This window comes from Dioscorea cayenensis, unplaced genomic scaffold (genome assembly GCF_009730915.1).
Source record: "Dioscorea cayenensis subsp. rotundata cultivar TDr96_F1 unplaced genomic scaffold, TDr96_F1_v2_PseudoChromosome.rev07_lg8_w22 25.fasta BLBR01001569.1, whole genome shotgun sequence".
NCBI lineage: Eukaryota > Viridiplantae > Streptophyta > Magnoliopsida > Dioscoreales > Dioscoreaceae > Dioscorea > Dioscorea cayenensis.
In genome coordinates, this window is record NW_024087960.1 from 5001 (window position 1) to 32745 (window position 27745).

The window sequence follows — 27745 nt, forward strand, 5'->3', positions numbered from 1 at the left end:
GAGTGAACTAGGTGTTTTTTTTGGTAGAGCCGAGGATCGGTTCAAGAAAGAACGTCAAAGAAAGGTGACTGAGACTTCTCCTTCGACTGAGACGGAGACTGAACAAGCTGCTTCGGAAGGGTGTTTTGGCTCGCAATAAAGCTAGGGTCCTGATCGAGCAAGACGTAGTCCTATCTATCTACCTCTCCAGACACAATATCTTGAGTACCTATGATGGTTACTACATCTGCTGGCATGTGATGTTTGGACATAGAATCGAGTCCTTGTGAATGGGCAGAGCCAGGTGCTCTTATTTTACGACGGTAGGGACGATTGCTTCCATTACTGACAAGAAAGACACCAAATTCTCCTTTTGGTGCTTCAACTGCGGTATAGGTAGAAGGAGCTGGTACGGAAAAACCTTCTGTATAAGGTTCGAAATGGTGAATTGAGGTAGAGTAGACCGATGATCCTGTAGTAATTTGGCCGGCTATTGAAAGAAAAAGGCTTGCATCTGCTCCCCTAAACTATAACCGGTCCCATCTCTCTCCAGACCTAACGTGGTAGTTTCCCATCATAGGGCTTTCTATCTATAGATTGAGCCATTACCAACCAAGGATCCCATTCGTTCAGAACTCAGTTGACTGCTTCTATAGATAAGGCGGAGCGCCCTTGGTTCAGCATTATAGCACATAGGCTTCGGCCCTACTACAGCGCTTCGCTAACGCGTTGCATTGTCAGCTTTGCTACCGACGCTTCATCTTAAGTGCTTCGCTACCGAGGCTCAGCATAAAGGACGCTCCTATCCATAGAAGCGCTTCGCTAACGCTCGGCTAAGTCGTCGAACCCTCGCGCTGACCGTTCGCTTTCTCAGTAGCGAAAGCCCTTCTCTTTGCCCCTTAAGTATAAGTAGAAGGACAAGAAAGAGATTCTTGGTTTTCTTGCTCCCGCTTCCTCATCTGCGCTCGTCAAGCCAACTTAGCTTTTTTTGGGAGGTGAAATAGCGGTTGAAGCGGACATTTTCGAAATGACAGCATCGAAGATATATATATAAAGATATATCTTTCTATATATATAAGGTCACGGTTATCCCGGACTGCGTTCCGGAAAAAGTAGTCTACTTGACAGAAAGGGCGGGCACTCTCGTGTTTCAAACCCCACGTTACTTTGATAGTTGTGGGGCACTGTGTATTTACAGCCTCTACGAGTTGCAAGTGAATGGGGCCGGTGCGTGACGAACGGAAGGGTTCATCAAGCCATTTCTCGCCTCAACCCCCTAAAGAAAAGAATTTAGGAGGAGGGGTACTTTACTAAACTAATAGGGGGCAATTGCATCGCACCTGACTGTGAGGGACCTCTCGAGACCTTATGTTTACTTCGTAACTAGTGGCCGGTTTCCCGTTCCCGTCGTGAAAGCCTTTTCCCAGTGCGCGGAGCCCCAACGAGGAAGGTGTTAGTGCTTTCTCATGGGGTCAATAATGCTAATCCCTCTTTTTGTGCCGGGAAGAAGATAAGAAAACGCGAAGCGTTCTCTTGGTTTCCCAACCTGTTGTTGCTTCTAAAGGCTGCCCTCTCTCGGCTGGATTTTGGTCCAGCCTACTACGAGGATCCCGTATCCCGTACATTGTCTTTTCCCCTTCCTGGGTTCCCGTGGTTCCTATGCCGCCGCCTTTCCCGGTCTTTTTTTCTTTTTAGTGCTTCGACCCGAAGCGATACTTGACGCTAGTTCAGTGGATAAGATGGCTGCGCTCCAGCTCACTCAAGAATGGGACGGCAGTGGTCCGCCGGCAAGCTCGTTCTGATCTTGGACGCAGTACATTGGAATCCTGAAGCACCACCACGAACGCTACCGCGCGTGCGCCTGCGGTGCGGTAAGGCACCACCCTGTTGTGCCAGCAGCCAACTCCGGCGTGTCAGCTTAGTTATCCTCATCAAGCCACAACCTTGATGTCTAGCTTCCCAACTGGTAGACGGTTCCTTTTCCCCCAGATCAATGAAGAAGGGAGAAGTCAGTTTCTTCTTCCGAAGAACCGGAAGCGAAGCGCTATGCCGGGGCGAGGGGACGGGAAAGGAAACTGTTCCGAAGAAAGATATTGGGGTTCCCAATGCTTCTCCACGCCCAATGAGATGCGCCAACCCCGGGATGCTTTACTCCTAACCCCACGACGGTTCCGAGACGGAGCTTAACCTGAGTCTCGGTTAAGAACGGCGATGATCTACGTTTCGTTTCACACGGCGCACGATTCCATGGATAGTTTCATTCGACATCGTGATGGAGGACATAGCTTACGATCATCGGCTTTTGATCATGCCACTAGGGCATTTGATTAGGGCATTGCACAATGATCCGAACACTTTGTCGCATCTCTTCGATACGGATACAGTAACGATCATAGCGATCTCCTCTGGTACCTACTGGTACGTCAGGATCCGATTGGTCATGAACATCGTAAGGTGCTGCTCTTCGCGAATCCCAGCATACCCCAGGTTGGGATGGGTAGGCCCACCACTTCACTTTCACTTAGGCCCGGGCCAAGTCAGTGGGGGACCCTGTCGGGCTCCTTCCCCCAAAAACAAACTGTACGTGGGAGTTTCCCTTCATACGGCTCGAATCATTCTCAGATGCCCCGAGAGGCATCCTTTCCCTTTGGGGCGCGCAAACGAGCACCGGCCGCAACAGCAGGGAACTATGACCAATAGAGTCAGACACAGAGCGTCATCTTTGTTTTTTCTTGTGATGGTTGAGGAGTTTCTTTCTCTGAGGGTGCGGGACGCTGCGTGAGTCCGTGCCTTCCGTACCACCACAGGTCGTTCTTGGGCAGATCCCGCTCCTAAATATAAGAGAGGGATAGGGGAAGGGGCCGGGCCTCTCATATAAATAGGGTTATAGAAAGAGAACCCGGCCACCTATTTTTCATTCGACGTTCCGGGGCGCCCGATTCGAGCGACGAATTCGGCGAGCTGATCTGCTTTTGATCCAGGAGAAAGCCCAGTCAGCCACCTTTTCGGTGCAGGTCACGTGACCTACAGCTCGGCCTTCGCTTTTTGAGACTTCCTCTACCCACATCTCTATGTGTCCGCAGCACTTCCATATGGGGAAAGATGGGCTTACCATGTTCCATCAATAGCACCTAACCTATGCCGATTTTGGCGGACCGCGCTCCACCCCGGTGAACTCATGCGGTTCCGACGTGCCCAGAGGCCAGAGGCGAATCCGTTCACGGTCCCTACGGACCAACACCATTCGAAGGTAGATGGTCCGCCCCGCCTAGAATGAGGAATCTTTGACTGGGCTTACACACATTCGCTCACTTACGCTGTCCCCCCTCAGCTCACCCCTAGCTCCCGGTATGTCGTCTCGATAAACGCCTAAATGTATGTATTTTTATATGTATTAATCTTGTATCATCTGTGAATATGTTAACGAATTGATGCCCGTTTTATGTCTAAATTGGTTATTTCGAGTGTTGCAGGTCTTAAAATGAGTCGAACGATGCTCAAAAAAATGTAAATCGGATGAATTCGACACCAAAAATGGCATTTTTGGGGTCCCAACAGCTACTGAGCATGCATCGTGAGCGGTATTGTAGCAGGTCATTGTTCTTGTTGTGGGCATTTGGCTGTGAGTTTCACGGGCTCTATGCGCCCGCATGGATGCCCGTAAGGTTCTGCTGGAAATTCTCAATACCTGCGATTCATGAAGCGGTATTGTAGCAAGTCATTGTTCTTGCTCTTCTCGGCATTTTGGCTGTGAGCTTCACGGGCTCCATGCGCCACATGGATGCCCGCATGGATCGACGGGATATAAATGAAAGCGATTTTTTGTAGGGGCAAGGGGACTGAGTTTTTGGCGAGAGTTCTTGGAGCCGATTTTCACCGAGTCTTTAAGAGGCAAGATCACACGCTTTTTGGAGAAGGGAAATCAAATGGAGAAGCTCGGTTTTGGCTAGATCTTCATCGATCTCTTCTTTGGGAGTTTTGTAGATGACGAGGGAAGCCGCCCCCATTCGCGGCGTCCGTGGGAAGCATTTCACCTAGCTTGGCTTGTCTTCCAACTTCTATTGTTTGAGGGAGTTTTCTTATGCCATTTGTAGTTGTTTTCATGGGACTTGTTGCTTGTATTTGTTTGCATGGACTGAGTAGACCCCAAGGTCACCGGATGCCGGTGAACCTTTGGGGTGAACTTGTGTATTTGGATGATTTAATTTTTGTCTATTGCAATTGTTGTGTATTTGTGATTCATTCTTGGTACATTTGATGTGTTGCTTACATGAGAACTCTGTAAACCAACTCGCTAGGGTTGTACTTGGTAGCGTGACCATCGCCCTTGTACTAGACACACCAAGTTTTGAAGGGATTCATGTACGAATACTCCATGACCATCGGGTATTCTCAGTACTCCTCCACCATTAGGGCTAGACCAAGTTTTGTTCCGCCCCAATTAGATTTCCACTTGTTAATGCAATCATATGAGGATTTGATCGAAGAAATTCTAGCGTCAATACTTATACCGGATTAGTTAATTGCCGTGACCATCGGGCTGATCTAATTTAGGAAATCTCTAGGTCCAAACCTTCAATTTCGCATGACATTCTTAGCACCCTTTGCACTTTAGTAGCCCCTAGGGAATCCAGTATCCGCTGACCATTTCTTTCCCCTGATTTTATACCCCTACCTTATCATAGACTCCATTTGTAGTTCTTTTTATTTCAAGTAATAGATTAGAGAAAACCCTTCAATCATTCGCTAGACAATACGCATAAGAGGAAGTAAGAGTAGATTCTTGGGCCCGTGGAATACTGACCCTCTCGTGCTAGCACGAGGGGTATTACTTGACGACTCCTGCACTTGCGGATCGCTCATCGGTCTCCAAGGCTTCACACAAAATCTTCTAATCGACAACATATGCATGCTTAAGTAGGGGATCGCGGAACTGCTGTTGCCCCGATGGAACTTCCAAATTGTTATCAATATCTTCATGTGTCGCATCGACCTCTTAACATTACACCACCGAATCCCCAATCGCTTTTACTTGTCGCAGAGATAGTACCAATATCCACTCAATCATTGTTTCCGGATATGGTTGCCGGTTGACATCTCTTCTAATTTCCGATCAATCACGAGAAGCAAATTGTTGTGTGAGGAATCTATATCTCGACATAAGCCAAGTGGCATCTTGCGCCACTCACCGGGTCGTATGAAACTAACATGCATCCGGCTCATCGACTCTTTCATAGAATTCCAACATTTCTCCCGCCTCCTCAAAAGCCCAAAAGGAATGGAGTTGATGCTCCCACATCCATAGCATGAGTAGTTGAAGCAAGTGAATGATTTGAAATTCGAGTTATTTCATGGAATAGCACTGCATATATATTGAGCTCGTAATGAGTACCTCGCGAATTCAAAAAGTCTCTACTACCGAAGAATGAGTGTGTTCTTGGGCCATCATAGAAACATAGATAGGGTCAATCGACGGAACGAACAACAAAAAACTTTACGTACGCCTTTTTTGGTACACGCTCACTTGCATCACATACACAAGTGCTCTCGAACCGTCTGCAATAAGGTCACCCATAACACGGTTCTCCCACTAGAGTGACCTTAGCCCCCGGGCCATGCTATTCCATAATATTAGAGAAATAGCAGACCTAACTACTTTTTATAATTGTCTTGAAAGTTGGGCGCCTTTTGAATATGAGTGGGGCTCCTAGGTGGCGCGTTCGTGGAGCCAAACCGAAGGAAGAGCAAAAGGAAGGTTGGGTGCTTAGGGGCGAGGCCACCCGGCCTCGAATAGGAGGGGTTTAGCTCTAGATCCCGCCCGCTTGCATAAATGAATGGATCGAGGAGGGGCTGGGTTCTATTTCCGGGGTGGGGTGGAGGTGAACCCGGAAGAAGAATAGAAGTGCGCCTTCCGGTGGAGAAAAAGATGTTGCCATCTATCTCGACCCGGTTTCCCGAGCGTTGGAAAGAATAGATCGCTCGGAGAATCACTCGGCCCCCTATCGTTTCGCCAACAAAGAAGTCATCCTTGACTTGACGATTGACCATTCCTTCCCTCACCGAGCCGCCCTGCCTCACCATTCGAGTACTTACCTCTCGCCTTCCTTTTTATAACAAACAGAAGACTTTTTAAAATTAGTAAAAAGACTTCGTACGTGATTTTATCGACCCCAAGGGAATTTACTCGACCCATTCTACGGTCTCGCACTACTCAAGTGTGCGACTGGATGAGGGCCTCCTTCCCTTTGCTCTGCCCACTCCCGTCTCACACGGTTATCAAAGCGAGTAAGGGTGGGCGATAGATACCACGAGCCCTCTCGTCCCACACATCTATCAAGAAGCAAGTGTAGTTCACCGGTTCCACCGAATGCTCCTATCTCCGAGCAAAAATCGTGTGAGTGCGCAGTTATGCTCGGATGCTTCGCCATGGAATAGATCGACCCGAGGTTCCCTGTTCTTTTCCGTGTGCACTCGCTTTGTATCTCCGACACACAGGAAGGAGCGCTGGGAAGGAAGCGAGCTCTAGCCTCCGTCCTAGCCGATTATTCCGCTGGCATTTTGCATCTCAAAGCCTCCGTTTGAGTCGACTGCGATGTAGTTGTAGATACGTGAGTCTTAGTGGGTAGTTGGCTCCACCTGTTATCTCCTTCTCACGACATGCTGTTGTCAGTCGCCATATTCAATATGTCACGTAGTCATGACTCTCGCTGCGAGTCAGCACCTCGAAAGAAGCAGAGACTTCATTCGCTGACTCGCGATCGCCCTCTCCAATGATCGATAATAAGGTAAATCTTGAAGATACATTTTGTACTCAATTAATTTGTCCGGGCCCCTTTGGTCGGTGGGCTCCCGGCCGACCTTCGTCGGATCCCCTAAAAACCGTGCGTGAGGGTCTCCCTGCACGCCCATTGAATTGGAGTGAGTTTTTGCTTGAGATGGGAATGATAGCGTAGATAGATTCGAGCCAGAGTACTCATTATTGGATTGGATAGCAGGCGAGTGAAAATCCGGTGGATGGACTGGAAAGTGAGTTCGGCGGGTTGGGACATGAGTCCCGATTCAGCAAAGACGTGCTTTCCGGCCCGCTTTTAACCTGTACTACACGGTAAAAAGGTTCAAGCTAAACAAGTTATTTGAGTCGCAGGAGCTTCTTTTGGCTTTCCTTTCTGTGATGACTATGACTGTAGTCGATCTCTACTTCCACTACTCATTTACAAAACCCAAAAGAATGCATCGTGGCCCATCGGAAAGAAAGCACTCGGCAGAAAGTGATCTCGTATATATATGCGGGACCGGTCGAGGCCCAAACGGTCTGCCGGATTCAATCCGGACTGGCCCTTAGATATTCTTGGATTATGTGGCCATGGTCGATCCCAAAGCAGAGGATATTAGGGACCTTTTTCCAGCCCAACTCCGAGTCATCGAGCATGGGAGTTGGCCCATGTCACATCGTAGGGACACGCCACCAATCCCGGACGCTAGCCACCCTATTTAAATTTCTAAAGGGCGTGGTCTCACTACCGGTCCTCACACCTTAACCAAGGATCCGTCCCCAGCGCTCCATTTTGTGTGGCGATCGGCTAGCGGGTCCGATGGACCGATTTCCAAGCCGGCGCCACGTAGCGTGTCATGCGCTTTACCATGGAGAACCCGATGACTCTGAACCATATTTTGTGCCCTCACATCTTTGGCCCACATTGGCGATCCATCCATAATTCTCAATGTCGCTTCGGCGAAAAGCCACATTTTGGGCTTTAAGATTCTGAAATTCTTGCCTGCCAACGCGCGAGCGTTTACAAACCGTATCCCTTGGCCAAGATTGGATTGACCCCGAGTCGGTGAGTGCCTACCCGCATAAATTTTTCGGGATGTAGACTCAAGTGCCTCTACATGATCTTAGTAGGCAACCGAGTAGCGGACATAATGTGGTTTGGTGTTGACGGCGTACGGATCTTAGTAAAGCACCGATCGAAATGGCAGCCTTAAAGAGGAGAATGGTTATCATCGGCTTTGTGGAAATCGCTGTAGGAAAAAGTATTGTAGTAAGTTCTTGTGGCGATGCGTGGCGTAATCTTGTTCACGTGGAAATCCCTGTGACCGCAGCGAGGCGATGGAAAAATCCATGCGCGGGCGGCGTATGAGGGCGTGGCACTGAGCGATGTGAGGCTATAAATACACCTTTTGGCCGATTCTAAAGGGACTTTTGTGGAGCTTTGAGCATAGACATTGAGGAGAGGCGGCTAGGGTTTGAGGAGAAGGTCTTCGCGCCGATTGAGAGGGAGTTCTTCACCAACTTTGATAGGTTCCTTCTGACGTCTTGCAGCATTTTGGGGGAGCCATTGGCGACCTAGCATCGGAGAGGAACCCTTCAAGACGAACTGCAATCAAGGCCAATCATCGCTAATTCGAGGGGTTTTCTCTATGGGTTTTATTGCTTTTCATTATATCCATTATTGTTTTGTAACTAGGCCCATGGAGGGGCTAAACCCTAGTGGGTATTTGGGCATGTGAACCCTAAGAGTTTGTATTTTGGATTGATTCTCTTAATGCTTCTAGTTAATCCGAGTTGTCTTGAGTTTTTCATCTTGTGATTTAATTTGCTTTGCCAGTGTTGTTAATCCTTGTGGTTGATTTACATTGCATGATTTAATACTTTTGATGTGAGAGGTCTCCATTAGAGTTAGATTTCCAAGATTAAAGAGGGTTGAGAGGGTGAGCCTTGAGATGGAGGAGTGTCCCCTTTCCCCTTCGATTGAGTGTTTCCCATTCCGTATTCCATATTCTCTTTGCAACCATATTTGGTGTGAGGCAGAGATTTTCGATTTCTCACGGGACCCCTGTAGGGGGTTAGGGATCCTTCACCGGAATTAGGTTTGGATCTACATTTAGGAATCGGTTTCACTCTTAGGTTTTCCTTATAGCATAATGCGGTCATATAGGGTGTGAAGTGTTGAGATTGGTCGATTTCTCCACGGGACCTTGTAGGGGACTAGTGCCTTTGCTTGGAGACAAGGATTGGTTGTCGTTGGACTACCTCGACTCATTAGACTCGATTCTAGAGCATTTAGTGAATCTTGAGCTTTAAGGAAGATCTAGGGGGATCATTGCCCGAATACCTCATCCTTAGTGATTGAGACTCTTACTTTACTTCTTGCATACTTGTTTGCTTTGCTTGCAATTAGTTCCTTCATCATATTCATTGATTCCGACTAGATAATTGAAAGTGGTTAGTTACTAATACTTCCTGCTCGTGAGGTCGACTACCCACCACGGGTAATTAGTGTGCCCGACACGTGCACTTCCATTCGCAGCGCATATTCGGGACGTGTCAGGGTATCCATTCTCTTTGGTCATGTTCTTTCTTATATTATAGTTGGGTGGTCGCGGCTTTTGATGACAAAAGAACTTTCCGTGTCCTTCTAGATAAGGAAAGGACCCTTTGTGTTTCTTTTCTTTCATGTTTGCCTAACCATAACCATTGGGTTTCCTTGGTTCTTGGCCTCCCTTGCACATAGTCTACATGGTTTACGGCCTGAGCTTCCGGGCGATGGGTTCAGCGACTATGCTCTCCCTCGGCTGATATCGTCATTGGGGATCGTTTAGTTTCAAAGTGATGCAAGTGATGGACCGCGTTACATGTTGATTTACCAGAGAAAAGATTGAGTCTCTAAGGCGTGCCTTAGAGTTTCGCTAAGCCATTCTTTGTGTCGCGGGTGAGGGGTGTGTAATCAAATCATCTACATTCGGATGTGAAGATCATTAGTAAACCGCCATTCTTGTAAACTTGCGTCACTAAAGATTGATTATATTGTCTTTCTTTTCAGCTGTGGTGTTCCGTTATCACGCGTGTATATCTAAGCGGCGATACCAAACAAGAGTCGTCATTTGGTGTCGTGCGTTTTTGCTACTACACCACCGAGTGATCAAATCCCTCCCTATCGATTATGGTTGGCGTTCCAGGAGATGAATGCAGTACCAATTATCAAGAAGGGATGGTTGAGAGGATTTGCAGCTTACATTTGATCCTCCGATGAAAAAGTCGTCTCGGGAGCAGCTTAGTCGAGGATTTTTGGCATGATCGGGTGGTTATAAAATAATTGGATTAAATCCATTCACTCCTATAGGTCATGGTACTATAGCATCACGTTTGGACCCTAAACACTCTGTAGAGGTTCATTCTATTGGATCCCCTGGTCTTTCGATTTTAGCAAGCCAAAACCGTGGCATAGCCAAATCAACTATGATTTCCAAAAATATGGCCTTATGTTTCAATGTTATGATTGGCTTTGGCTTTCCTCGCACCATTACCTCTTGGTGTTGGAGGTTAAGTAATAAAGTAGTCCCCCACGATGATTGCTTCTTTGGTTGAGGATGATGGCGGTTGTCCTCCAGTGGCTCACGAGCCCTATAATATTATATAATATGATAAGGCTGTAAAAGCGCTCTTTGCACGCCGCTTTACCTTGCAACAACCCATCGGTGAAAGCACCCCCAACAGCAGAGGAACTCTCGTTATGTTCCTCCCAATGGTGAAGGACAAGTGGCGCCTCAGCCAGCGGTTCACACCGACAAAATTATTCTAATCGCGCGCCGCGTTTGGTCGACTCACTTCCTGAGTGGCTCAAACCACCAAACACGGAATCGGCGCGCTGGCGCGAGTGCAGAAAGAATGAAGGCCATCCCACGAAATGTTCGTGGGAATCTTCAACACAAGATTGAGGGTCTAGTTGAAGAAGGGAAGATTGCGATTGACGAGATGAGGCACCCCGTGTTTATCGAGATTGTTCCGATTCTGCGATAATGAAAAACCTAACCAATCATGCGATGAATGTGATCAATCCCGTAGGGACTTTTTGTTGGAAAAAAGCAAGGCTAAAGTCTATTCAGGGGTCTCTATATTGATTTTTTCTCAGCGGAAGCGGGGTGGGCCAAATTCCAATGATTGTTATGAATTAGAATGGCGATTCCTCACAATCACTCCTTGTGAAGCTCTGGAACCATGGCAATTAGGATCTCAAGGCATGACTAACACCTATTATACAAGGAATCATTGACTTACATCACGATATCCTTTTTCTTCCTCATTCGATTTTGGTTTTCATTATCACGGATCTTTGGTTCGCGCTTTATGGCATTTTCCACGAGAAAAATAATCCAATCCCACTAAGGATTGTTCATGGAGCGCTATCAAGATTATTCGGGACTATATTTCCAAGTATCATCGATGTTCATTGCTATACCATCGTTTGCTCGATTATACTCAATGGGCGAGGGTAGTAGTAGATCCGACCATTACTATCAAAGCTGTTGGACATCAATGGTATTTGGGTGCACCCTCTTGACAAGGGTGATATAAAGTGCAACAAAAATGTACCGATGGTTTTGCAAAGCATCGGCTTCTAGGTAATCTCCCATTCCGATCGTCAGAGACTATAAGAACTATATCATGCAAGAAAGGGTGAGTTGAGGTGGTTAGACCTATGCGAAATGCTCCCAGCATAGGAACCTATGGTTCCATTCTTGTTGTTCTTTGGAGTACACATACCTCTTCTCGGTGTGGAGGCGATATCACGAAAAATAGATGCTTTCGACGGTAATGATGCGATACTTGGTGAAGATCGATGAATCTATCGGCACCACGGCGATGGCATACAACTTTGGACCCTAACGAGTCGGCCCCGTTACCTTCTGAATGGCGGATCCCCATTGGCAACAACCACGGTGAGTCGTTGCGGAACTCTTTGGGTAAGGAGAGGACAACGGAGGTCCCTCACGGTAGAGTAACTGGCGAGGCACAAGCACTTGACCGAGTGGACCGGTGCTTCTACTCCTCCACCAAGGGCCGTTCGCGATGGGATGTACGTGAGCGGTGGGAGGTCACTTCATAAAGGGAATTTACCTAATAAGATTGTGATCCCTATGATTTATATAGAGGATATAGACTTTGTCCTTATATATAATAAGAAGACTCAATCAATTGGGGGTGGGACATCTTTGGCATAATGCTGACTGTTGGAATGTAGAATTTGAGATCTCATGAATGACTTTTTCATGGACAAACTTTCCCTATGGATGGATCCTTTTTAGATCTCACGTGGGCGGCCGTTCGCATGAGCATAAGGAATCTATACTCGGCGTTCGACTTGGCCCCTAACCGGGATAGGTGAGGAATCACTCTTGATCTAATCTATTTGGGCCTAAAACTTACGCCGAGCCGACTAGCTTTCCACTGCGCATTTTTCTAAAAATATGACTATAGGATTAGAATTAAGCTTTCCGTGTGTGAGCTGAGTCATCCCATACCTACCACTTTTTGTCTCATGTATGTGGAACCAGGTCTTTTTCGGTTCTAGCTTAACTCTAAAGTAGGTAGAATTTGGCGAAAAGGGTCCCCTCTTGCCCTACTTGCCTATTAGTGGCGGTCCTTGATTCACTTGGGGTCTTACGGTCTCGAGGAGGGAAAACTACATATCTAAAGAAGAATAGTGCTCTTTCTAAGAGTAGGCGTGGAGAGCTTTTTCGAGGAAACTTGCAAGTCAAGTTTGGGGAGGCGAGGCGTTGACCCAACCTTATGAGTATTCGGCCTATGCTTGATTCGATGAATAGTCACTCACTTTTTGATAGTTATACGATTCGGAAGATGATCGAGGTGGGTCAATCACGTTTATTAGAAGTGGACAATAGAGTGGTTGTACCGGCCAAAACTCATCTATGTATGATTGTAACAAGCTGGCGATGTGTACTTCAGTAGTTGAGGTGTGTACCTTCCTCGAGTGTCAAATGTGATGTTATCACAGTCGTTCAAATCGGACCTCAATTTTTGGTACAGAGGAAGGGTTTACTGATGGTGCGGTGTAGTGAGATTAGGTGGAACTAATCATGCCTGCTAGCGTGCGCCCGGATACATAGCCCGATTGCTTGAGGCCCACTGCAGCTCGATCGCACCACCGAGGGTCGAGGTGCGAGCCACCCAGGAAGCAAGCTATTCACGAGCAGTGGAGTAGTAGGGAGCCGAGGAACGAAAGGCGTTAGATAAGATAGAAGAAGGGGCTAGGCTCGGTGAAGCGAGGAGGAGGCGGTTAGGGATAACAAACTTGAAAGCATGGCTCGAGCTCGGCGGTCGGGCGGCAGTGGTTAGTGGCAAATAAGCGTCTTAGTTGATGGCATTCCTCTCTGCGGTGGCATTTCTCGAGGAACCCGCAGGGGCACTCCATCTGAGCATGCAAGTCTTACGTGTGAGGGCGCCCGCATAGGACCTCGATTCTCATTGGGAGGTCGAGACCAAGGACCTATAAGTCGGGGCTACCCCGTCCCCATGGCAAGGCAACAATGTCTTGAGAGAGGAGTTGAGAGGCCTTATAGTGAGTGCGTACCTTTTTCATTCTAGGTCATGTGAGCAGGGGCGGGTCAAGATCGTACAATCATTATAAAAAGCTCTCAATGGCCTCTTTACGAGTTATTCCGAGCTTCTTCATTTTTGTGTCAGCGGTGAGCGAACAATACCGTCTCGTGGAAGGAGAAGGACATGCTACTGGCCGGGAGACTACTTATCCTCTTCTTGTTCCTAGGCAAATGCATTACGAGTCGAGGAAAGCACGGAATCATCAATATGAGGGATCCCTCAAAATAGAGAAGAAGCGGGCGGGGCTTCCTGAGAGCCTCCCCTCTTCCGGTCAATATAGATGGGAAGGAGACCAACATAACTAACCTCTTTTTATGTACATACACCTTTGTTTAGGGTGGGGCCGCCCTCCCTCCACTAATCGAGCCATTTCCTTTCTTTCCCACCCTTCCATAAAGGACTTCGATTCCGGCTCGGCACTCTGCGTGGTTATGTACGTATTACGACTCAGCGGTCATTATAGATCTAGTGGCATGGCGGTGCGAGGGATTAGTTTCACATATGATCGGATCGTTGGGTAAGCAAAGGTGTACTTTTTCGTGTTCTTGTTGTTAGCGTTGACTTTCAAGCTCTTTTTAGTAGGCGGGATTTTTGGAGCTGCTCTATCTCACACTATAGTGGCGGGGATGCCACCGTGAAGATCATGGAGTGTGAGTCGTGCAGGGTGAAGGCTCTCATCTTGTTTGGAGGGTAGGGGCATAGATGCCAGAGCGACCCCTATCTATCGTCGTGAAGTTGTTCCTTTGAAAGATTATGGTTCTCGGGTATCCAATCAATTAATCCTCCAAACCAACTAAGGCGAGGGAAAGTCTGGGCGGAAGAAAATTATAGGGTGAGGGAAGGGAAGCTCGAGGGAAGGCTTCACTCGGTTTAGTAGAGCAGCGCAGTGGAATGCATAAGCCCTTATTTAAGAAATAGGCGAGGCCTTACTACGAGCTCGTAGAGTCAAGCCTGGGCAGGCCTTGTCTCTGAGCTTAAGCTTCCTCATCTTGCCCTTACAGCTGAGAAGCTTAGCACTATAATATAGGCATTACGGTATGATAGGGAAGACTCCTTGACCACTACATAGGAGGCGATAGCGAAGCTAAGCCATCAAAAGGCGGCGGTCCTTAGTAGCAATAGCAAGCGGTAAACTTATAGCCCTATCTTCTTTTTTTAGAAAGCTCTTGAGCGAAATTGACTACTCAAGTACCAAAAAGCGACCGGTCCATGAGGCTGCCTTCAACACAAAAAGGTGAAACCCTCTTGCTTTTCGAATAGCCGTCGAGGGGACGAGAAAGAAAAATAGGGGTTGTTGTTGGGAGGTCCAATGCTACGCTTCCCTTGCTCTGTTTCATCCGTCCATCTCACGAGTGCGCTTACTTCCCATTACAGACGTCTAGTCGAATCTCTTTTTGCCTCTCTTGTGTTAGAACCTTCCGCAAAAATGCCTATCCCCACCCATCCCGTCGGAGAAAGCAAGGATTAGTAGCGGAGGTCGCTATTGCGAATAAAAAGCCTAGCCTAGTCTTCATGGGTGAGGTCCGACCCAGTTGGAAGGGTGGCGAAGAAGACTTGCCGGCTACGGCCGGGATGGAGGAAAGAAGTACATAGGTCTTGAAGAAGTGATGGAGCGGGTCTACTCGATGATAGCTTTTTCCCTGTTACGTCGGCGTAACCGTAACTGACCTCTTTTTAATAACCTTATACGTCTATAGGGGTTCTTGTGACTATGAAACAAGTAACAAAGAGACTCTTCTTTCAATCCCCCATGAATAAGTAAAGGCTGAAGCTAGAGTCAAGCTTTCTTTACTGTCATTTAGCGAGGGAGAGGCTTCCCGAATTGATCAACGAGTCGAAAGAAGAATGATTTTGAGAAGTACTTTGACTTTTAAGACGGACAAACTCTATTTTTCTTTTCGCCTTCTTTTTTTCCCGTCGTGAGAGATACCACAAATTAGCACCTTAGGAACTAGTCGAGTAGTAGTGGTCAACTTCACATTATAAAAAAATATAAAAAGAGAACCTTTCGTAGCCAAATCGAGAAAGAGCTGCTCGCATGAAGTGCATGGGCTGATTTCGAGTGCCGATTATTTGGCGGCGCTTGAGCACATCCGGTTTTCGATGGGAAGCCACTACTGAGTGAAAGGTCTTCATTTCTAGTAAGGAACTAAATGAAATTCTGAATTTCAGTAGAGATTTATTTTCTCAAAAGTCCGGACCAGAAATTCGATGATTTTTGCACTATTAAACACTACTTGCGATCGAGGCGGTGGAGCAATGAATGAAATTTCCACATATCACGGCTTGCAATTGCCCCCATCGACGGTCATGCCAGAAGACTGGTTTTCATCTTTGGAGTTCCTAGGGAAATGGCGGCACGGTCTTTGAACTAGAAGTAGCACCATGAAATTAAATCGAATACATCATAGGGCCATTGAACTTACCCCTTTCTTCTCAATCTCTATGGCTTCGCTGCCTCTTCCCTCTAAGTCAAGTGGGCTCCTCGGTGGTTGCCGATACTGACAATCAACCCACTCCAACCTACGATCTCGAGCTCCTCGTTATCCACTGATGGCCAATGCCTCCCATGAATATCCAACGGATGCTCTGTCTTTTTTCCGGACCCACGACGTTTGATCAGCGAGGCTTTGACATTGGGAATAATCTTCCTTATTGACTTGTAGATTCACTTTGCTATTAATTTCACATCTCGGTCGAGAAAGTGAGCTTCTCGACCAATTCACCGAGCAATCGAAAAAAAGTCATGTCGCTATCAAGCCAAAATAGGTGCTTTCCGGACCGGAAAGGACGAGTCTACTACTGCCATTCTCCACTATAGAGTCGAGAAAAAGAATATATGTCGGGTCCGGACATTGGTTGTATTAGAATGGCCTCTTCGGGGAGAACACAATGACCTCCCGGGCGGATCTTTCATGCATGATTGCGGAGGATGCTCTATGAGCTCTAACAGGGCATACAATAATAGAATGCAAGGGAAGGGTTCCCCAGGAAAGGCATCTCGACTGCTGCTAGAATCAGGTCATCGACAAGTAATGCGACTTCTAGAAGACTTCCCTACCTCCCTATGTATGAGTGGTGAGTGCTTGCTGGCTGGAAGTTTTTTTTTATTCGACTGGTAGTGCCTGCTTATGTCTATCACTGATCTCTATGCGTGGCCCTGGGTAGGGACAATTTTTGGTCTGTTTGAAGGCTCGTTTCGTCGTGTCGACGCCTCGAATGTGGTCGTTTAAAACTTAGTACTTAACCTCCTTACGCCTCCCCCGCTGGTAAAAGTGTCTAAAGACCCTGCAATCTTGATTTTTGATTTACCTTAACGATGCTCAAAAATCCGGTTTACCGGCGACTCTGTTCATAGTAGAGAGATTTGAAAAATTGGAATTTCGCACGGGGTGCGCCTGCTCTTTTTTTCCCCGCGGGATCAACGATAAACTACGTGGTTCGAATCCGCATCCCAGGCCGGCAAACTCGGTGAGGAAAGAGATCTCTATTATTGCTACTTTCTTATTCGTAGTACGAGACATGAGCTGCTTATAGCAGCTACCACTGATCGTCTAACCAGGTATACAACCTCTCGCCTGAGCGAACGTCGACGTACTGACGGTTACATAAAAATGCCCGCCTACCCCTTGCTGTCCGTTCACCCCCTTAAATTAATAAGTCACTGCATCGGAAGGAAATAGTGAATTCTTTGTATCGGAAACATCTTTTGAATCAAAGCAGGGCACTCGCTTAGATGGAGGAAAGGAAATAGGAGTTTTCCGCGGACGATTACTGAGGAGCTTCCTCGAACGAGCTTTGCCCCTACAAAGAACAACAAAGTCAAGCACTCGCTCTTCGCGGCGAGGGCTTTGCTTGTTGTCTAAGGAAGCGAGTGCTTGCTTTTGGGGAAGATGTCCTACGAAAATCTTAGATTCCTCCCCTTAAAAGTACTTTTAGCAATCTCATATGTACTTTTAAGACTTATGGGCTTCGTCTGCTGTACTTTTAAGTATTAAGTAAGGCTATGTATTGGCCTAAGAAACAAACGGACGTACAGATCCCTAACCAACGTGTTCTACAAAGAACTCTTAGCGAAAAGGTTTATTTAGGCAGTTCTACCGTTCGTTGTATTCTCATTAATATTCTCTTTCCTGTTTTTTAATGCTCATGAGATCGTTTAGGCCTAACCCTCGAGGCAGTTTCAAAAAAATCCCAACAAAAAATGGAGGAAGGGGTCAACTGCCTCAGCTCAGAGCTCATCCGTCAAAGGTTTTGACTTTCAGTCTGACTGCTACCGTCTCATCCTCGATAGAATGATCAGTGCAGAGATCTTGAAAGTAGTGTAGTCTTCAGCAGAGTAAGATCCTGCACCGAAGAACTTCGGGAAGTTCTCTAGGATTATGAGATCCGGCATGGGCCCTGGAGGGGCTATAATGCAAGTGGGGTGGCGGATAGCCAGCGTTTCGGAGGACTATTCATCATCTGATGGTTCTGTTCTATCTCAGTTTCAGGTTTCGGTCTTTATGGATCGTTACAGTCAGTGCCAGTAAGGTCTATAGATGCTTGGGTTCGTAGAAGTTGACTGTCAGACCTGCAATGAACTGTTAGACTAAATGGTTGAGGAGCAAGGTCGCCAGTGGATGATTTAGTCCACTGAGTGTGTGGAAAAAAAGATTCCTAGTGGGCAACTACCAACAAAGGGTTGAGATAAGCCACAGACTGAAACTCTCCCCAGTGGAGTCGCCACGCAGATGCTATTGTCTTTGGGATTGGTCAGGTCCGAGAGGAACAACCTCTATCCCTGCAGAGGGCCTTTACAGTACTCCCGGCTTACACTGCAGGGGCCAGTTTCTAGTCCTGGTTCACACTACTTACGAAAGTCATCCTTAGGTGCGCTCGCGAATACGTCGTATTGGTATGTTCACATTCAAGTTTGGATCAAGGGAAGAAGAAATAGAAAAAAAAAAAGACTCCTGGAACAAATACCCTAACCTAAGGTCATCCTTTCCTGAATCTTAGCTCTTCTATTATTATTTTATTTATTTCACTTTACCGGGCCGGAGAAGTGATACCGTTTCGTCTCAGGGTCGTACGCCTGAAACAAGTCGTACAATTTCGGCGATTACAAAAAGGAGTATATCCCTCTCCCTCTTTGTCTTTCCACTTCCGTCGTTCAGGAACAAACACTTCGCCAAATTCTTTTGAGTCCCGGCCCGGTTTTTCCCCTTACGTTACGACCACAGAACAAACTTGGTTGACGAACATGGTTTATGCGCCGCTAATGTAGCGGCTTGTCGAGCATTTGACAAACTCACACCATCCATTTCAAATGGGATTTGTCCCGTGGACACACGAGCAATCCAACCCGTAGGATTTCCTTTTCCTCTTCCCATTCTCACTTCTGTAGGTTTCCCCGTAATAGGAAGATCTGCGAGAACTCTTACCCATATCTTACCATTTCTTCGGAATTGTCCGCTCATAGCACGATGGAATTGTCCGATTGTAGCCCGACGCGCTGCTTCAATGGCTCGATATGAAAGACGACCAGCTCTACAACTTTTGGTGCCATATCTTCCAAAACCAAGTTGTGTACCGTCCGGTTCGCGACCCCTACTACATCTGCCTTTACTAGATTTATTATATTTGGTACGTTTCGGATATAGCACGTCCCTTCTTATTTTGACTATATGAGATCCGCACTTTGACACCTGAAATTCCGTAACGAGTAGATACTTCCGCAGGAGCATAATCTATTTTCTGGTTAAATACATTACGAGATGTTTTTCCATACTTTCCGCATTCAGTTCTAGCTATTTCCGCACCTCCTAATCGACCTGAACAACAAATACGTATCCCCTCCACCCCTTTTGGCATTATTAATGGAATATCCTTCACTATTTTACTAAAAATGGAACGAAATGAGATTTGATTGTTCCTCGGTTGAAAAGAGATGTCTTGAGCAATCAGAGAAGCACTTTGATAAACAGATTTGATCTTTACCGACTCAATTAAGGTATTAGTCTTTGTTCTATTAGACAAAAAAGATCGCATTTTTTGCACTTCGTTAAAATAAGAGTTGTACCCGTACGGAATTCTTCTGTTTCTCAGTATGATCTTTATCATCATCTCTATTCCCTTTATCAATTCTCCTATCCCACCTAGGTCTATGAATTTTTCTATCAATTCCATTACCTTATCCTTACCCATGAGGTTCCAACATTTGATCTTTAATTGACCTAGGACTAGTTCCCGGGCATACTCCAAAAAAAGGTTATTATACACCCCAAGCCCATCCCTTGGAAAGAAAAAGGTAGCACCGAAGAAAGGAAAGAGCGAGATGGTGGTTTTTGTTGTTCCCGCGAAGCGAAGATCATTCGCCAAGCGAATGAAGTGGATCAACCTCTTTTTGGCTTGGGCCAAACACTTTTTCTCGCTGGTCGAGCTTTCTACAAAAAAAGCGATGCGAGAGCGTATTCTCTTTTCTAAGCTTCCTTCCTTCGCTCCCCCCATCGTAGATGGTTCAGCTACGCCCGGTGCCACGAAATGATTGAGAACTACGACGGGCTCGATCGGAATTTTGTTCTTTGTATTCAATAAGTATTGCATGACCGAATAATTCAAAGAGGGGCGCACAGCGGGAGGGTCCCTTTTTAGTAGATGACTCGTCGGGCCGTCAGAGCGGGACTTCTTTGGTAAAAAAAGAACAACTTGAATAACTTCGTTTTTTTCTGAAGGAGTCGTCATTTTTCTATCAGGAACGCTATGTCATTTACAACCCCGGCGTATTTAGGATGCTTTAAGGCCCCGCTGACCCGAAGTGATGTAGAAAAATTCTTCTTTCTCGATGGTGATCGGTCATGGTATCCATAGCGTTGCATCTTTTTCGGCCAAATCCTTCTTTCGTTTTGCTTCTCCCGGTCGTCGAGCCTGATCGACTCGACTCTTTTCCCTGCCCCCCGGCCTCTCACTTCGTTTCGTTCTTCCTCTGTACCGTCGCTTGAATGAAGACACCCGATCGGCCCGACTTTCCCCAAATGCCCACCACCGGCCCTTCTCCTTTCCGGGTCTTGATTTGTCGCGTCGTTTCAGTCGTAGTGGTCGACGGGGAAGAAAAGAAATGAATGAATGTCCTTTTTGGAAAAATGTAGAATAATACACCTACCGAGACGAAAGCCAAAGGTGAGTATCGTAGGGTGGACGTATCGAACCGAAATAAGATCTCAGATTGACATCTTGATAGACGGATTTACCATAATAATAAAGAGAGTCAATGGTGACGGAGCCGTGGGAAGAGCCGCTTCTTTCTTGCGGCGGAGGCTTCCATTCACCAGCGCAGACTACATACAAGTGCTCTCCGAACCGTGCTGGATAGTCACCCATCACACGGCTCTCAAACCCAACCTGTGGTGGATCCCGGGGGACAAAGTAAAAGCGCTTGATCCTTTGCCCCATACTTTGAGATGCTCCTCCCCGCCGATCAAGCAGCGACGCTGCTCTTAGCTGAAGCCGCTAACGTTCGGTTCGGATAAGTAAGAAGAAAGTGCCTTCGGTCGGTTCGACCAGGTGGTCTTCCCTAACGTTCAGAGTTGTTCTGGTTTGAGAAAGGAGCACCGCCAAGTCCACTAGGGGCGCCCTGAATGAATAAGAAATGGACAGCTGAGGTCAGGCTTGCATGAAACTTCTACCGATAATAAGCTAGATGTCGATTACACACCTGAGGTTGGTAAGAACTGAGGGACAATGCTCCCCTAACCTAAATGGGCCTACCAGCAAAGCAACTGGTACTTAATCGGGGGGGGTGGTTTGGTTTCGTGAAAGGCCCCCGCTGCAGGAACAGGCGGTTGTCATTTTGAAAGTCAAGGCCCCACCCCAGATGGACGCCCTCGCTCTATTGGCAAAACGCTTCGAAAGAAGAACGTATCGCCAAGGCCCTGACCGGCCGGCCCGCCCCTTTTCTTTGCCCGCCGGCCGCCTAGCTCGTTATTCTTTGAGATCTGGATAGAGTCTCGCTCCGGGGGAAGCATGGATTCTTTAGATCTAAAGAATCCATGCTGCAAGCAGCAAGCGTAGGCAACACAGGACTGACGGGGTGGGGCGCGCCAAAGCAACCGGGGGCCCGGGAGGGGTCAGTACTCAAGTACTATATTCTTTCCACTAACTTGAACTGGCTGGCTGCATTTTTGTAGCGCGCATACTCTGATTCTCTTCTACGAATCTACAACTCTCTTTACTGAGCGAGACTCTATCTATATCCCTAAAAGTTTCTCTATTCTATGATTTAAATGACAGCTTCAACTAGGCTCTACTTTGGATAGGGTTTTTCGGTCTTAATCAAGATAGGGTCAGGGGCGCGTCGGAACGGTAGCTGCAAGGTCTCATCCGAGAGTCCAATCTCTTTGTACTGTGCTTTTTGTGTCTTTGAATAAAAAAGAAAGGGGGTCGATTTAGGCTCCTTCCCTTCCACTGCATAGCTGCGCTATCAGGTACTACGAGCCCTCTGTCCCACGCATCTAACCAGCTCGCGTGGTTCACCGGTTCCACCGAAAACTCTCATTTGTTGAAGCGGAGCATAGTGCGGCGCCGAGCGAGAAAGGTCTCTTCTTTCGGTTTATTCACTGATCTGAAATGAAACTTAGCACTTGTTTTTCTTAGGGCTAGGGCGTTCGCAGAATCAGTCTATCCGAACCGAAGACGCACTCACTTCTCAGATCAGTGACGGCCTGGCCTCTCCAGCGGAGCTGGGCGCCGGGGCCCTGGATGCGCTAGCGATCGGCACATTAGGGGAGTGCTTGCCCGGGTTTCTCGGCCTGGTATCCTGCACCTCGCGTTCATGATATCTACATTCAACTGTGCCCCGGAGACACGGTCGAAGCACGCCCGCCCAGTGTGCGTCTTTCACGACATGCTCTGGTCCCGGGTGTCTTCCTGTGGTCTTCTAGCGTTAGAAGAAGTCGTGTCCGTCCCGGACATCTGCAACGTCCTCCCACGCCTTTTATTTTAAGAAATATGGGACAAAGATCAGGAAAAGACGGACCGGGCCCATTCGGTGACTTTCGCGGTCGCCCTCACTGAACCAACTTGGATCTGAACTACGATTCAGATCAAGTCTTACCGAAATCGGATTTCCTTTTCGTGCCATATGGCGCTTAGACTTTACTTTATCCCCTTTTTTTCCCCTTTCCTTTTTCCTTTATTTGTTCTCGAAGGTCTTCGTCTCCGTGTAAAAAGCAAACTCTCCAAATTTATGACCAACCTTTCCTTCAGTGATCTTACAACGAACAGGAGTTTTTTTCCATTGTAAATGAGTACGGAGCAATCAACGAATTCCGGCGAAATAGAAGATCTACGTGACCAAATTTTCCTGCTAAAAAGACTTTCTCTGTTCTTCTTCATTCTAAACAGGAAAGCATCAACAAAACTTCCCTTCCATATAGATCGTCGTGGCATGAACTAAATTCTGCCTTTCCCCACCCCCACTACTGCCCGAAATCCTGCTTTGGTGGGCTTCCCCAAGGTGACACCGAAGGTCTACCTCCTTTCGTGCGCCCCTCACCTCCTCCATGAGGATGATCCACTGGATTCATTGCAACACCACGAACAATGGGGCGTCTGCCTAACCACCGGCTTTGTCCTGCTTTTTCTAAGCTTACGTGCACCATGGTTGGGATTGGAAACTATACCAATAGTAGCTCGGCATCGGGAATCTATGAGTTTTTCAAGACCCGAAGGTAGCCGCACAAGACATTGTGGGGCTGGCTCCTTAATTATTTTTGCATAAGTTCCTGCGGCTCGAGCCAGCTTTGCGCCTTGACCTGGATGACATTCAATATCATGTACCCATGTTCCCATACGTATATTAGCTAATGGTATGCAATTTCCTACTTGAGAATTTAGATCAAGTATCTCGTATCTATAAGCAGGGGGGCGTGGCCAAGAAGCAGCCAGCTGACTGCCCCCTTCAACCCGACCTTTATTCGCTGTGCGAACAAGGTCTTGGAACCGAAGGTATGTATGGGCATTCTGGGCAGGTCGCAAGAAGCCGCTTTTTAGAAGGTTTGGACCAATCGCAATTCATCACCATTTTACCCGCTTCCAATTGATGACTGGCTAATATATAAGTGTTGACCTAAGCCCCTGTGCAGTGGCTCGGCTCCCGAACCGTACGTGAGCTGCCCTCGTACGGCTCTTCCTAAGAAGGTCGAAGCCCCCTCTATCAAACTTTTTTTGAAAAAAAGCCTTCGCCCTCCCTATTCAACGGGGCTATTAGAGAAGCAGCTTCGTTCCTGGACTTCTTTGCTTTTTCTTTTTTAGGGCTTCGTTTCTGATACCGGCTTAGTTACGAGCTAACTTTCGCTGACTTCTTTGTAGTCTCGGTGAATACTTTAAAACTCCGTTCCTTAGCCTCCACAGCTGACGTGACTCCGTACCGACCCCTTTCCCTTTGTAGACGGATAAGTGACTCTGTAACCTTAGCTTTTCTCCTTTGTAGAACAGCTAAGCCAGTTCCTTAGTTTCACTTACCTAAAACCTAATCTGTTATTCCATAACCTTAGCCGAGCCGAGGCTAAGTGACTTCGTAACCTTAACGTACTTTTGTTTTCGTACTTTTTCCCATCAGGTCTAACCTTTGCCGGGCTTTCGTCCCTTCGCCTATAGGCGGCCGGCTTGGCTTCGCTATCGCTCATTACTTGGTATAGAGATCTCCCCGTGTAGTGTAGTGGTCGGCCTTCCCACCGGAATGCCTCCTTCCTTATAAGCCCTTGACTACAATAACAGGGGGCTGTTCACCTTTGCTTTTGAAACTTAGCGACTTATATATATTTCTTTTTTTTATATTTAATAAAGAAAAACGAAAGACTATTGTAAATGTAAAGGCGAACGGGGCTCCCAGGCCGGGACGTCTGGCAGAATGCTTGGCCTCCTGCGCTTCCAGCGAGACCCGAAGGGTGAGCTTCTGGCGGTTAGCTTAACGTCAGTAGGCATTCTGGGCTGGAAGGAGGCAAGCAAATGAAGGGAGGCATGGAGGGCCGACTACAAGAAGCAAAGCTTTGTAAACTCGACAAGTCGCTTATAGAATGCCGACTACTTCATGAAGTTTCATAAGGGGGGGAAGCGAAGCTTAGCGAGGCCGACCACGTAATAAGCCGCTGGCGGAGAAAGCTCGAAGAGCTTCCCTTCATTCGTTGCTAAGCCAAGGTCCCAGGTCTCCGAGTCAGCCCGGGCTTTTTTCGAAGAATCCTGCACCCATGGGCATACGGCCTGGCAGGCCTTCCCTTTCCGCCGGAGCTTCATGGGTGTTGCCCCGTTCCCCCAATCAGATTTTTGGATGTGAGCTATACTCCGCGAGGAGCCACACGGGCGTATGGCCTTTTGCCTTGCCATTTGACCTCTATTCCCGCGTGAGACGGAATGCTCAGTGACAACCTCTCAATTGTCACCGCCTGGCCTCTTTTGCTACCACGGTAGCACCCTAGTGTGGTCAGCACCAATCGTGTTCGGGCAACGAAGCTTACACTCATTCACATTGGTTCATCCTGCTATGCCCCGGGCTTTTTGCTCTTCTAACAACAATGGTGGCCGGCCATTCGTCAAGGCCCCGGAATCCGCTGGACATCTCAGCGGCGGGATTGGATACCCGCATCAGATCGAAGTTCCATTTTTTTGCCTCCCTCAAAGGAGAGCTGTTTCTAGGTGGGTCGCTTCGCGAAAGACATTGCTTAGGACCAACGGGTCACACGACAGGTGCACGATTTACTTTGCACGCTCCATCCTTCGGCCCTTCGCCTATAGGCTTGGCAGGCAAGCTACCTTGATCCGCCTTCGGCTTCGATTCGTTATGCTCAGCAGCTCCAACAAGCCCTAAAGTTTCTTGCTGCCTCAAACTCTGCCAAGAAAGCGCTGCTTTACGTTTGATCCTATGTGCCCAGAGAACGCAATGCGTTCTCCACTTTCGGATCTCGCAAAGAGAAAACGTCTTTTTTCCGATGAGTTTCTCTCTCATTCGCGGAGCGAAGAAAGCGGGCTTTGCCCCAGCTACCGCTATCCTTGGGAAACCCAAAGAGCTACCGAAGGAAAGGGATGCAGTCTCTCCCTTGGCCAAGGGAGAGGACAGGGCAGAGAAGAAAACGTCCTTCGCGCAAGTTTGTTTGCTTCCTGCCCAAGCTTGGCTCTTCGACCAAGGAGGCATTCTGGTAGGAAGGCCGACCACTACATAAAGCGTAAGCAAGCACTTGGCTTGGGAGCAAGCTACCTTTCTTTGATCCACTTTCCCGGGCAGGGAAGAGAACGAAAAAAATGGCAAAAAGATGGTGGCCGTGGTAGGTTCGAGGATCTTACGCGGCGGAGCGAACTCTTCTATCGTGTTGCATTTCCTCTGGCGGCGTAGCAGCACCCCCTCGATCCATCGTACTAGAGCGATCCGAGAAGAACGATTAGGGTCATATTCGGTCCTTTCTACAATGCCAATAGACGAAGTGCTTCGTTTCAGGTCCATTTTTCGCTGCAATCGCTTCGATCCACCCCCTCGGTGAAAAACAGTAATACGCCCGGAGGAATTCCTCCCTGCGGACTTCCCCGTACTCAAAGTGAAATGTCTAAGTGCTCTCCCCTTTAGGCTTTGTCTCATTCTCTCTCTCGTCATCATTCGATTCTGCCCCTACTTCAATGAAAGCTCCTCCTCCTTATCCTCAAAGATCGTCGTTGGTCCTTTATCATCTCTTTCTTTGGTCATTGATTGTTTAGAAAGCCATGCCTGCGAGAAACGGGCCCCCTCTTTGACATCAGATCTTGTCATCCGGGCGGGCAGCTTCCGGTCCGGGTGCTCAACTTTAGAAGTAGCGCCTTTTGAATAAATATAAGTAGGCGACTTGCTTGTGTTAAACATATAGCGGCGCCTTCCTGATAAGAGACCAGCTTTTAGATGAGAGAAGGCCTGCTTTTAGGAAGAGCTTTTTTTTTTGATGGAAATAGAACGTCGAGACTTGCCTCTTGGCTACTTAAAAAAAGTGGTGGAAGAAAGTGACCCGCAAGAGGCTTCTTTAGATCGTTTCACTCATGCTTTTGTAGAAAATCAAACTATTCCCCTTGGCGCGCACGCACCGCACCCTTCGCTATGTTCTTAAATGAATGAGACAGCACTCGCTCAGATGTCGTCTCTTCCCTTCGACAATAGTGTCTAGGCTTCATCCCCGAAAGATCAACTGGCGCAAGACAAGCACACTCGTCGGCAATCAAGATAGGAACCATCGGAGAGGAAGGAAAGCGCTGGTCTTTGAGATTCGAAAAAAAAGTCTTCGGGATCGGTTGATAGCAAACAAAGATAGAATGGCGAACAAAGAGAAGGCTATTGTAGAAGGTACGGTGATCGTAGAGGTAGGGGGGAGCAGTAGGCAGGGTGAACTTCAGAAGAAAGACAAGGAGGTGGCAATGCCGTAGGCGAGGCCGGCGCCGGAGAAGTCGGATGCGGCATCTTTGATGAGAAAGGGGACAGAGAATAAGCCGATTGGTGCTCAGCGCACGGGTTTGTGCGGACCATGGATGGTCGTGGAAAACCCTAACAGGAGAAGGAGGATGAAGTTCGGTGGAGGAGGAGGCGAGTTCCCTAAATCCATTGGTAGAAAGCCAGTTGCCAGTTAGAGTGAGAGTTGCCAGCCTATCTAATCTACCAAAGCCTAGATAATCGGCGCCTAAAGAGCCAGTTGCAGAAAAAGGTAATCTATCTACTTGAAGAATTCATTTTATCCCTTGGATGTGGGTCAAATAAAGTCCCTTGCCATACAGTAAGCAAGAAAGGGCAGGGCAACTCTTTGAAAGTCAGGAAGTCATGGACTGATTAGAAGGCCGGCTTGAGCTTTCTTATAGAAGAGTTATGATAGGTTTAATACCCGCCAATCAAAGCTAGCTTTCACATTGCTTCTTTCTAAAGAAGGAAAGCTTTTTAAGGCGCAATAAAAAGGATAAAGAAAAAATTCAAGCCAGATGCGACTACTTACCAGTTCCTTTATTAAAGGAATAAGGGTAGGCGGAAATAGGCTTAATTGGGTTGCTAACGTGCTAAGCAAAGCCCATTCAATTGCTTCTGCTTTTTCGCTTCGCTCGAACGATTTCTTTTCTTCTCGCCTGTTCCAGGAATGAGATTACTAGTTGTACTTTGTAACTGGTTCTATGGTATAAAAACAGTAAAAAAGGAAAATCCTCTGCCCCTTTCATTCCATTGCTAGTTCGGGGGGATATCTAGTTGCAGAAAAAAAGTAAGCCCCTCACGTGAAAGAAAAGGATTTTCTCCCAAGGCAAGCTCAGGCAGGAAAGTTTGAAAGCGGACAAGGGCCAGCAAACGAGGAAAGAAGGAAAGTCTTTCTTTAATAAGAAAGTCGTAAAGTTCCT

The 27745-nt window shown here is 47.4% G+C and overlaps 4 pseudogenes; 1 reads left to right on the forward strand and 3 right to left on the reverse strand.

The window, feature by feature from the left end:
* LOC120256698 overlaps nucleotides 1-6888 on the reverse strand; it is a 7608-nt pseudogene extending 720 nt beyond the window's left edge.
* Nucleotides 6889-10648: 3760 nt separating this feature from the next.
* On the forward strand, nucleotides 10649-12730 carry LOC120256699 (annotated as a pseudogene).
* Nucleotides 12731-19000: 6270 nt separating this feature from the next.
* LOC120256700 lies at nucleotides 19001-21207 on the reverse strand (annotated as a pseudogene).
* A 2459-nt stretch (nucleotides 21208-23666) lies between these two features.
* Nucleotides 23667-26664, reverse strand: LOC120256701 (annotated as a pseudogene).
* Nucleotides 26665-27745: the final 1081 nt, after the last annotated feature.